Here is a 13,274-nt window from a genome sequence, read left to right on the forward strand (position 1 = left end):
AGAAAAAAAAAAGACAAAAATAATAATCCCAACCCAAGGAAGTTAACCTTAAACATTAGAACAAAATTTTTGTTTTCTTCCAAGAAAAGCCCCATAATTATATGTTGATACATTGAGCATAAAAAAAAGGTTTATGAATATCTTGTTAAGAGGTATTGAGCAGGTATATAAATTTAACGAGAGTTTGTTTATCTGGATAGATTAATGGAAGTTAAATGATGAATACCTTGCTTTGTGGAATTTGCAAATTGTTTTTCTATTTTAACGCTTTGATTACTAGGGACTAGTAATAAGCTGGTTGGGGGGTGTGATTAATACTTAAAATTGCATTTTTATCATGGTTTTATATCATCATTTTGCACTTGAAGTATCAATAACTCCTCAACTAAAGCATGTTTTATAATAATATATCTAATAATATAAGATACCCTAAAGCATGTTTTATAACAATATATCTAATAATATAAGATACCTTTAATTTGTGGTAAATGTTCATTTTAAATGTAGGCTTATCACATAAATAAAAGGATTGATTGATGACTTTAAGAACTTAAATTGCAAGGGCAAAAAGATGACCAAAATTAGAAAAGAGATGTTGGTGCAATCCAAACCGGAACACTGTTCGGTAATTGGGTCATTAATCCAAACTGGAACACTGTTCGGTAATTGGGTCATATCTGGAGCTATAGATCTCAGATTTAGGTCTACTTTATATGGCTGGAAAGGTAAGACATAGGCCTACAACTTTTATATGGAGCCCAAGATCTAAAAAGGCCATTTTCAAGTCCAAATTGTAGCAACAACAAAGAAGCCCGAATCTGTCCTCCATCCCGAGCACTGTTCAGTATTTTGGCCATATCTGGAGTTCTAGAAGTCCAAATGAGCTGAATGTTTTACACAAGAAAGCTGAGACAATTGCCTACAACTTTGATGTTTTCAAGTGGCTCCAATTTTGACGTTATCAATGACGTTTTGGGCAGACAAGAGAAGATAAGGATTGTCACCAAGTCAAGAGTTGGCCACCCACTCATCAATTAGTCATCAAATCAATAGTTCCCAATTTTGGCCTATAAAAGGAGAGTCATCAAATGAATAGTTCCCAATTTTGGCCTATAAAAGGAGGCATTTGCCATGCATTTAGGCATCTTGGTCTCCAGATCAAGATCATGCTCATGCTTTCTTTCTTTGCATTTTTTGTAATGTTTATGCTTTGCTTTCATTAATATCAAGTTTATGCTTTTCATTTCCTTTCCTTTACTTAGTTAACTTTTATGTTTCTTTCCTTTACTTAGTTAACTCTTATCTTATTTATGTTCCTATTTTGTTTACTTATTTTTCTTTCTTTCATTATGTTTAGTTAAGTTTATTATGTCAAGGTGAAAAGGTTAAATTAATGGTGTAAGAATAAGTATAATGTAAACTCAATATTTGATACTAACATGTTTTGTATTTGTTATCTTGTTCACTCTTTAATACTTTACTTTTTAAATGACTAATGTTGATTTATGTTGTATAACACTTAGTACAACAAATGCTAGACACTTTCATAGTTCATACTGTATGGTATAACTGACACCTGACCTGTGAAAGGAACTTGATTTGTTGTTAACATAAGTTATAATCATGAATGCTTGACGAGATTTACAAGTATTAGCATTAATTGCACAAGTATTAGCATTAATCGAATAAGATGACTAATGTAATCATGTTAACAATCTATAATTTAATTGGAACCTCCTTTGTATGTGGTTTCCAATTGTATAATAAGAATTTATACTATAGTTGTTTGACATACCATTAATGGAACCTCTAACTTTGACATTTGTTATTATCATTGTTTAATCCTTACATTAATATTTCATCTCGAAGTTCTCATCATCATCTTCTTCTTCTCCTTTTTTTCTTTATTATTATTACTATTATTATTAATATTACTTTTATTATTATTGTTATTATTATTATTATTGTTGTTGTTGTTGTTGTTGTTGTTGTTGTTGTTATTGTTGTTGTATTATTATTATTTGTAATTTATACAATTAACCTCCATATGGTTCGACCCCGGTCTTGCCGGGTTATTTATTACTTCGACACTCCTGCACTTGGAAGAAGACATCAATCCTTTTAGTCATGTCATGTTTTTGGTGCCGTTGCCGGGGAGTAAGTTCTTGTACAAATTATAGTATTTATTTTATTTTCTCTTTTCACTTTTCTTGTATATAATTTTGTTTCTTTTCTCTTATTTCTTCTTCTTTTGTTTTCTTCTTCCTTTTATTCTATACCTAAACGTGCATAAGAGTGTGGTCACATACATCAAGTGGTAGACTTTGTAGGATATCCTTATCATTTTCAGAAAATATGGCTGAAGAAGATAATCAATCACTTCACAATGAGAATAATGAGAATAACCGTGTTAGAACACTTAGAGACCACATGAATCCCACAAGAACAAGTGCATCATCATGCATAGTTTTTCCTGCTAATACATCTCATTTTAATTTTAAGTCAGGCATTATTCAACTTTTACCTTCTTTTCATGGCTTAGATTTAGAAAATCCATACTTGCATTTATGGGAATTTGAGGAGGTCTGCAACACATATAATTATTCAAATTGTAGCATGAACACTATCAAATTAAAGCCTTTTCCTTTTTCATTTAAAGATAAAGCTAAAACATGGCAACAAAATTTGAGAACAGGATCCATTCATACTTAGGATGAAATGCACGAACAGTTTTTAAAAACGTTTTTCCCATCTCACAGAACAAACTCTTTCAAAAGACAAATCACCACTTTCACTCAAAAACCCGGAGCAACATTTTACCAATGGTGGGATAGGTATCGAGACTTGCTTAGTACTTGCCCTCATCATGGTTTTGAAACATAGAGATTGGTTTCACATTTTTATGAAGGGTTAACACCTAAAGATAGGCAAATGGTTGAATTGATGTGTAATGAAACTTTTAAAGATAAAGACCCTGATGAAGCAATGGAATACTTAGACTTGTTAGCTAAAAATGCTCAAAATTAGGACACCGCGGGTACTCATAAGGCACCGAGTAAAACTCAACCTCATACATCTAGTGCAGGTATGTACAACCTTAGGAAAGATCATGACCTTCAAGCCAAGTTTGCATCTTTAGCTAGAAAAGTCGAGGCACTAGAATTGAAAAAGAGTGGTCAATTAAAATCTGTTAAAAACATTGTGTGTCAAATATGTGAAACAAATAAACACTCAACCAGTAACTGTCCAACCTTGCCTTCTTTTAAGGAATGTCTCCATGAACAAGCCCATACTTTAAATAGTTTCCAAATGGCCAACCACAACCCATACTCCCCAACATACAACCCTAGTTGGAGAAATCACTCAAATTTCAGTTGGAAGAGTGATAATAACAATGTACAAACTTCATAACCACCGTTTCAAGCACACCATAATTTCCAAAATTCTCATGGCTATACACCTCCTTATGCTCCACCTTTTAGAGGAAATCTTGAGGAAACATTGCATGCATTCATTAAAAAGCAAGAGACAATCAATACTCACCTTGCTCAAAACATGATAGATTTTAAAGATACTCTTGCAAAATTGACATTTGCTCTCAATTTCCAAGAGAAAGGTAAGTTTTCATCTTAACCACAACAAAATCCCAAGGGACAATACAATGCAAATGTAAGTAAGTTCCGGAAGCCAACACATGCATCAAGTTAAATTAGTCACTACTCCTCGCAGTGGTAAGGTTATTGAAAACCCACTCTTGAACCTTGTGAGAAAGATGATGAGTCAATCTCTAAGGGTAAGGAAAGGGTTGAATATGAAAATTGCAAAGAAACAACTGATTCCCCGCCAATACTTCCTTTTCCTTATGCCATGACCAAACAAAGGAAAGTCAATCACAATTCTGAAATTTTTAAAACTTTCAAACATGTAAGAATCAAGTGTCATTCTTCAGAACAATAATGTTTTGAAATATAAAGACCCTGGTTGTCCTACAATTTCTTGCTTTATTGGAGAACATAAAATTGAAAGAGCCTTACTTGATCTTGGAGCTAGTGTGAATTTACTTCCATATTTAGTTTTTCAGAGTCTCAATCTAGGTGAGTTAAAACCAACTTCTATAACTCTTTTACTTGCCAATAAATCTGTAAAATTGCCTAGAGGAATAATTGAAGATGTGTTAGTACAAGTCGATAAATTCATTTATCTTGTGGATTTTATTGTCTTGGACACACAACCTGTTGAAGTATGTAATTCATTTCCTGTTATTTTAGAATGTCCGTTTCTTTTAACTTCTAACGCATTAATTAATTATAGAAATGGACTGATGAAGCTATCATTTGGAAACATGACATTAGAGATGAATATTTTCAACATTTGCAAGTAACCTAGAGATGATAATGATTTACAAGAAGTGGACTTTACTGAAAAATTAATTCATAATCAATTTGAAACCACTTCCAGTGAAATTGAGATTGATGAATCTGATGATTTGCAAATGGTTTATTTTCAGGAAGAATCAAAGCCAAGTAATTGGAGACCACAAATTGAGGAATTGCCACTATGATCAATTAAGTCCATACCTTCAAGTGTTCAACCACCCAAACCTGATTTGAAGTCGTTGCCATTTAATCTCAAATACTCATTTTTAGGAAAAAATAAAACTTTTCTAGTAATAATCTCTTCCAAACTTAATGCACATCAAAAAGGTAAGTTATTACAAACTCTAAAAATACACAAAAATGCATTAGGATGGACCATAACTAACATAAAAGGAATTAGTCCTTTGATTTGTGCATATAGAATTTATTTGGAGGAAAATGCTAAACCCTCTAGGGAAATGCAATGAAGGCTCAATCCTAATATGAAAGAAGTAGTGAAAAATAAAGTCATTAAGCTTCTAGATAATGAAATCATTTATCCTATTTCTGACAACAAATGGGTAAGTCCTACCCAAGTTGTACCCTAGAAGTCTGGAGTTATTGTGATAACAAATGAGAGAAATGAGTTAATTTCCACTAGAAGTGTTACTGGTTGGCACATGTGCATTGACTATAGGAAACTTAATTCAATGACTAGAAAAGATCATTTTCCTTTACCTTTCATGGATCAAATCCTAGAAAGAGTTGCAGGTCATGAATTTTATTGTTTCCTAGATGGCTATTCAGGATACAACCAAATTGAAATTGCATTGGAAGATCAAGAGAAGACTACTTTCACATGTCCATTTGGTACTTATGCATATCGAAGGATGCCTTTTGGATTATGTAATGCACCAGCCATGTTTCAAAGATACATGCTTAGTATATTTGGTGATATGGTTGAACATTTTCTTGAGATTTTTATGGATGATTTTTCTATTTTTGGCAATTCATTTGATGATTGTTTGACTAACTTAGAAAAGGTTTTGAGCAGGTGTGAAGAGAAGAATCTTGTGCTGAATTGGAAAAAATGTCATTTTATGGTAACAAACGGCATTGTACTTGGTCATATTGTTTCATCAAAAGGAATTGAGGTTGACAAATCTAAAATCAAGTTAATTGCAAACTTGCCAACACCAAAATCTATTAAAGATGTTAGATCATTCCTAGGACATGCTGGTTTTTATAGAAGGTTCATCAAATATTTTAGCGTAATATCTAAGCCCTTAAGTAACCTTCTAATAAAGGATAATATTTTTTAATTGACTGAACATTATGAAAAAGCCTTTGTTAAACTTAAAAACTTACTTACTTGTGCTCCTGTCAATCAACCTCCTGATTGGTCATTACCTTTTGAAATAATATGTGATGCTAGTGATTATGTCGTAGGTGCTGTTTTGGAATAAAGAAAAGATAAGAAACCTTATGTGATTTACTATGCAAGTTAAACTTTAAATAGTGCTCAAATGAATTAGACCACCACTGAAAAAGAATTACTTGCAATAGTATTTGCATGTGAAAAATTCAGGTTTTATCTTGTTGGCTAACCTGTTGTTGTTTTTAGTGATCATGCAGCATTGAAATATCTTCTTTATAAGAAAGATTCTAAGGCTAGACTGGTGCGGTGGATTTTGTTACTTCAAGAATTTGATATCACAATCAAAGATAAGAAAGGCAACGAAAATGTTGTCATAGATCACTTGTCAAGATTGACAACAGATTCGAAAACTAACATCACAGCAATTGATGACTACTTTCCCGATGAATCTTTACTTTTCATCTATACAATGCCTTGGTTTGCTAATATTGTCAATTTTCTTGTTTCAGGATAAATGCCAGCTCATTGGAGTACCCAAGATAAAAGAAAGTTCTTGAATGAAGTGAAGAACTTTTATTGGAATGACCCTTTTTTATTCAAATATTGTCCTGATAAAATATTTCGAAGATGCATTCCTGACAATGAGGTAAGTAGTGTCATTAAATTTTGTCATTCTGAGACATGTGGGGGCCATTTCTCATCAAGAAAGACAACTGTAAAAATCTTACATAGTGGATTTTACTGGCCCACCATGTTTAAAGACTCACATGCATTTTGTTAGTCTTGTGAAAATTGTCAAAAGTTGGGATCAATTTCAAAACATCACGTGATGCCTTTAAATCCTATTCTTATCATTGAGATATTTGATTGTTGGGATATAGATTTCATGGGTCCATTTCCTCCATCATTTAGTTTCTTGTACATATTAGTTGCAGTAGATTATGTTTCAAAATGGATAGAGGCAATTCCAAGTCGAAACAATGATCACAAAACAGTGATAAAGTTTTTGAAAGAAAATATTTTAAGTCGATTTGGAATCCCTCGAGCTATAATAAGTGATGGTGGAACACATTTCTGCAACAAGCCATTCGAGTCTTTAATGAAGAAATATGGAATCACACACAAAGTTGTCACCCCTTATCACCCTCAAATAAGTAGACAAGTAGAGCTTGCTAATAGGAAGATCAAACACATTTTGGAGAAAACAATGAACCCTAATAGGAAAGATTGGTCTTTAAGACTTAATGAAGCACTTTGGGCTTATCGAACTGCTTATAAAACATCATTAGGTATGTCACCTTATAGATTAGTCTATGGAAAACCTTGTCACTTACCTATGAAACTTGAATATAAAGCTTATTAGGCTATTAAAGCTTTCAATTCAAATCTGGATGATGCTAATCAACTGCGAAAATTACTAATAAATGAGCTTGAGAAAATAAGAAATGATGCATATGAAAATTCAAGAATTTATAAAGCAAGAATCAAAAAGTTTCATGACAAGAATATTCTGAGAAAAACATTCAATATTGGTCAAAAAGTCTTGCTTTATAATTCTCGACTACATTTATTTCCTGGAAAACTAAGATCAAGATGGAGTGGTCCTTTTATTATGAAACATGTGTATCCATATGGGGCCTGTGATATTGAGAATCCAAAGAATGACAATGTTTTCAAGGTAAATGGACATCGTTTGAAAGTTTACTTTGACAATTTTTCAGTTGAAAATGACTTTATTGAATTGGGTGATCCTGTATATAAAGATTGATTTTTTTTCTTTCATATTATTTTTGTGTTTCTTTTTGAGTGATTTTTGCTAGCTTCTCTCACCCCTGTCAAATGGCGGACAACGGTACTCCGTGACTTAAGTCAGTTCTTTTAGTTTCCTATAATAACTGATATCTGTGTATATATTTGTGCAATTCTATAAATCTCTCTTCCAATTCTCATTTGAAAATGGACAAAAATCTTGAAAAATTGAAAAAGTATTTTCCCGCTCTGCCTTAGAACGTGATTACAAAAATTTACCATGCTAGATGTGCAAGATTGAGGTTGTTAATGAATCATGGAATTCCTGAAAATATTCATTGGTTGATTGAAGCAAAGGTCCGATTATCAGGTGAGTCTAATTCCTTCATGTCACACATGCCTAGAACAGGTAAAAGCACTTTTGCAAAGAAACGTCGTTCAAAATTACTGAAAGTCTGTCATCGATGTGTCAGATGGACTTGTAATGTACAATGTCGTTCTTTAGGAATGGTATCTATAAATCATGAAGATAAAATACAGTTCATTAAGGATGGCCTGAGTAAGGAGTCTTTAGATAATCTTCTATTAACTCTTGAGACACATCCTAGTAGAGATGTGCATCGTGCAATTTATGATTTATGGCCCTATTTTCATAAAAACATGATCGACTTAGTCTTGGGAATCTAACTTAAAAAGAACATGTTTGCCAGTTTTTAAGAAAACTGGATGGGAAGCCTATCCCTAACTCATAGAGGGTGTTTAAGCCGTTCTTGGACGTAAAACCAAGGGAAGATATGAGCCACAATCACAACTACCTGTACATACACATGTTTTTATTCAAAAATAAATAAATAAATAGAGAGAGAGTGTGTGTGAGACTCCAACTAGCCTACATATAGGTGGTATGATTGCCTTTTCAATTTCTCATCTATAAAATCCTCTCTTCCTTCCTTTCATTTCTACTCAACCCATACATTCAACAAATATAAAAGTGTGTAGCAATGACAAGTTCCTCAAGTCATCATATAAGAAATATTTGTGTTTTCGGTGGATCCAATCCTAGAAAAGAAAAGGAGTTTTTATAATCAGCAAATCATCTTGGTCAGGTGCTAGCTGAGAGAAAGATTCATTTAGTGTATAGGGGAGGTAGTCTTGGGTTAATGGGAGGTGTGTCAATAGCTGCATTTTAGGAGGTAGTCAAGTTTTAGGGGTCGTTCTCGAAGCTTTAGCACAAGGGGACATCATTGGAAAAACAATTAGAGAGGAACTTCAGGTCTCCACAATGTCGGCTCGAATGAATGCAATGTTTAACCATGCTGATGCCTTCATTGCTTTACCAGGTGGTTTAGGCACATTGAAAGAGATCTTTCATATTTCCTCTTGGGCCCAACTGCACATTCACCATAAACCCATAGGTCTCTTAAATGTTAATGGTTATTATGATAAATTGTTGTCTTTTCTTGATCATGCTGTGGAACAGGAATTTCTAACATCTTTTGTACGACAAATCATAATCTCTGCTACTACTGCTGAAGAATTGATTGACCAACTACATTATTTCATTCCTGTAATTGATCCCTATATGAGTCACATAAATTGGTCATTTAAGGAAAGTCGTAAAAAGCTTAGATTAGATTTGAGTCTTCATGTGTGAATCTTTGTGTCTTTTGGTTTTATTATTTTCTTTTGTTGTTTCTTATATTTGTTTCAGTGTGTTTCAAGTTTGTCAGTGTTCATTATTTCAGGTGATATCTTCTATACTCTATCTTTCTACCTTAGAACATTGAGGACAATGTCTCGTTTTGGTGGGGGAGAGGGTAGTAGCTAAAAAAAAATTTTAACTAACTGTGTTTTCTATTTCATAAAGCATGTGTAAAATTGTTGTTACTATGATGGCAGAGTAAAGGAGATCCTTTTATGACTCTTGAGACATTACTTACACTTAATTCTGCTCATATACTCATTTAACATGTATTCTTAAACCTTAATTTACACACACACACACTTTAACATATGATTGTGGGTTGAACATTGGATTATTACATTATTTATGTTCTTTTGTTAAAGGTAACAAATAAGAAAAAGGGATAGGATATAGTTTGAAATAAAAACAAAAAAAAAACAAATAAATAAATGATAATAATAAAAATGTAGATAAGTTTGGTTTCGTAGCCTCCCTAAACTAAGCAATTAAGCCCAAATTGGTGTTTTAACCCCTAATACCCTGAAGTCAACTGACTTGGGAGCTATTGGCCCAACACTTGTTACATGGGTTGAGGAGAAAAGCTTAAGGGAATCAAACATTGCACTATCTATATATCAGTATCTGCGACCCGAGTTACTAAGCTCGTAGGGGTGTCTCAACACCTAATGCCCTAAGACCAACTGGTCTGGGAGTCATTAGCCGAAAGCTTGTTACATGGGTTAAAGATGCCTGGTGTTTTAAGTTATATGTATATATATTTAAAAAATAAAGAAAAAAATAATAATCTCAACCCAAGAAAGTTAACCTTAAACATTAGAACAACAATTTTGTTTTCTTCCAAAAAAAACCCCATAATTATGTGTTGATATATTGAGCATAGAAGAAAGGTTTATTAATATCTTGTTAAGAGGTATTGAGCAGATATATAAATTTAATGAGAGTTTGTTTATCTGGATAGATTAATGGAAGTTGAATGATGAATACCTTGCTTTATGGAATTTCAAAATTGTTTTTCTATTTTAACTCCTTGATTACTAGAGACTAGTAATAAGCTGGTTGGGGGGTGTGATTAGTACTTAAAAGTGCATTTTTTTATCAAGGTTTTATGTCATCATTTTGCACTTGAAGTATCAATAACTCCTTAACTAAAGCATGTTTTATAATAAGATATCTAATAATATAAGATACCTATAATTTATGGTAAATATTCATTTTAAATGCAGGCCTATCACATAAATGAAAAGATTGATTGACGAATTTAAGAACTGAAATTGAAAGGACAAAGAGATGGCCAAACTTAGAAAAGAGATGGCGGTGCAATCCAATCGGAACACTATTCGGTATTTGGATCATATCTGGAGTTGTAGATCTCAGATTTAGGTCTACTTTACATGGATGGAAAGGTAAGACATAGGTCTATAACTTTCATATGGAGCCTAAGACTGAAAAAGGCCATTTTTAAGTCCAAATTGTAGCAACAACAAAGAAGTCTAAATCTATCTTCCAGTCCCAGTATTGTTCAGTGTTTGGCCCATATCTAGAGTTTTAGAAGTCCAAATGACCTGAATTGTTTACACAAGAAATCTGATACAATTTCCTACAACTTTCATGTTTTCAAGTGGCTCCAATTTTGACGTTATCAATAACGTTTTGGGCAGACAAGAGAAGATAAGGATTGTCATCAAGTCAAGAGTTGGTCACCCACTTATCAAATAGTCATCAAATCAATAGTTCTTAATTTTGGCTTATAAAAGGAGGCATTTTCCATGCATTTAGGCATCTTGGTTTCCAGATCAAGATCATGCTCTTGCTTTCTGTCTTTGTATTTTTTGTAATGTTTATGCTTTGCTTTCATTAATATCAAGTTTATGCCTTTCATTTCCTTTCCTTTACTTAGTTAAGTCTTATCTTATTTATGTTCTTATTTTGTTTATTTATTTTTCTTTCTTTCATTATGTTTAGTTAAGTTTATTGTGTCAAGGTGAAAATGTTAGATTAATGGTGTAAGAATAAGTATAATGTAAACTCAATATAGACTTTAATGTTTGATACTAACATGTTTTGTATTTGTTATCTTGTTCACTCTTTAATACTTAGCTTGTTAAATGACTAATCTTGATTTATGTTATATAACACTTGGTACAACAAATGCTTGGCACTTTCATAGTTCATACTGTATGGTATAACTGACACCTGAGTTGTGAAAGGAACTTGATTTGTTGTTAACATAAGTTATAATCATGAATGCTTGATGAGATTTACAAGTATTAGCATTAATCGAATAAGATGACTAATGTAATCATGTTAACAATGTATAATCTAATTGGAACCTCCTTTGTGTATGGTTTCCAATTGAATAATAAGAGTTTATATTATACTTGTTTCATATACCATTAGGGGAACCGCTAACCTTGACATTTGTTATTATCATTGTTTAATCCTTACATTAATATTTCATCTCGGAGTTCTCATCATCATCTTCTTCTTCTCCTTCTTTTTCTTTATTATTACTATTATTATTATTATTATTATTATTATTGTTATTGTTATTGTTGTTGTATTATTGTTATTTGTAATTTATACAATTAACCTCTCTATGGTTCGATCCTGGTCTTGCCGGGTTATTTATTACTTCGACACTCCTGCACTTGAGAGAAGACATCAATCTTTTAGTCGTGTCAATAGGTATTGAGACTTACTTAATTAAAAAAATCTTGACCGTCAAGCTAAGTTTGCATTATTAGTTAGAAAAGTTGCGAAACTATAATTAAAAAAGAGTGGTCAATTAAAATCTATTCAAGATATTGTGTGTTAAATCTGTGAAACTAATAAACACTCAACCAATAACTGTACAACTTTACCTTCATTTAGGGAATGCTTTCATGAACAAGCTCATGCTTTAAACGGTTTTAAAAGGTCCAATCATAACCCATACTCACAAATATACAACCCTGGTTGGAGAAATAACCCAAATTTCATTTAGATGAGTGATATTAATAATGCACAAACTTCACAACCACTATTTCAAGCACACTATAATTTCCAACATATTATGGATATGCACCTTCTTATGCTCCACTTCATAGAATAAATATTGAGAAAACATTGCATGCATTAATTGAAAAGCGAGAGGTAATCATCACTTAACTTGCTCAAAGTATGACAGATTTTAAAGATATTCTTCCAATGTTCACATCTGCTCTCAGTTTCCAAGAGAAAGGTAAGTTTCCATCTCAACCACAACAAAATCTCAATGGGCAATACAATGCAAATGGAAGTAGTTCTAAAAGCTAACACATGGATGAAGTCAAATCAGTCATCACTCTTTGTAGTGTTAAGTTTATTCAAAAACCAAGTCTTGAACCTTATGAGAAAGATGATGAGTCAATCTTTGAGGGTAAGGAAGGGGTTAAATCTGAACATTGCAAAGAAAAGACTAGTTCCTTGTTAGCATTTTTATTTTTTCATGTCATGACCAAACAAAGAAAAGTCAATCACAATTTTGAAATCTTTGAAACTTTCAAATAGGTAAGGATCAATATACCTTTGTTGGATGCTATCAAACAAGTTTTTCTTATGCTAAATTTTTGAAAGATCCATGCATTGTTAAGATAAAACTGAATGTGAAAAAAAAATCTTTTTAGCCAAACAAGTGTCATTCTTTAGAACAATAATGCTTTGAAATTTAAAGACCTTGGTTGCCCTATAGTTTCTTGCTTTATTGGAGAACATAAAATTGAAAGAGCCTTACTTGATCTTGGAGCTAGTGTGAATTTCCTTCCATATTCAGTTTTTCAGAGTCTCAATCTAGGTGAGTTAAAACCAACTTCTATATCTCTTTTACTTGTCGATAGATTTGTAAAAGTGCCTAGAGGAATAGTTGAAAATGTGTTAGTACAAGTCAATAAATTCATTTATCCTCTAGATTTTATCATCTTGGACACACAACCTGTTGAAGCATGTAATTGATTTCCTGTTATTTTAGGACATTTGTTTTTTGTAACTTCTAATGCATTGATCAATTATAGGAATAGACTAATAAAGCTATCTGCTTGACCGCTTTTTATGATCGGCTTGTTTTAACTCG

The sequence above is a fragment of the Populus euphratica genome, unplaced genomic scaffold (genome assembly GCF_000495115.2).
Source record: "Populus euphratica unplaced genomic scaffold, PopEup_1.0 scaffold779.1, whole genome shotgun sequence".
NCBI lineage: Eukaryota > Viridiplantae > Streptophyta > Magnoliopsida > Malpighiales > Salicaceae > Populus > Populus euphratica.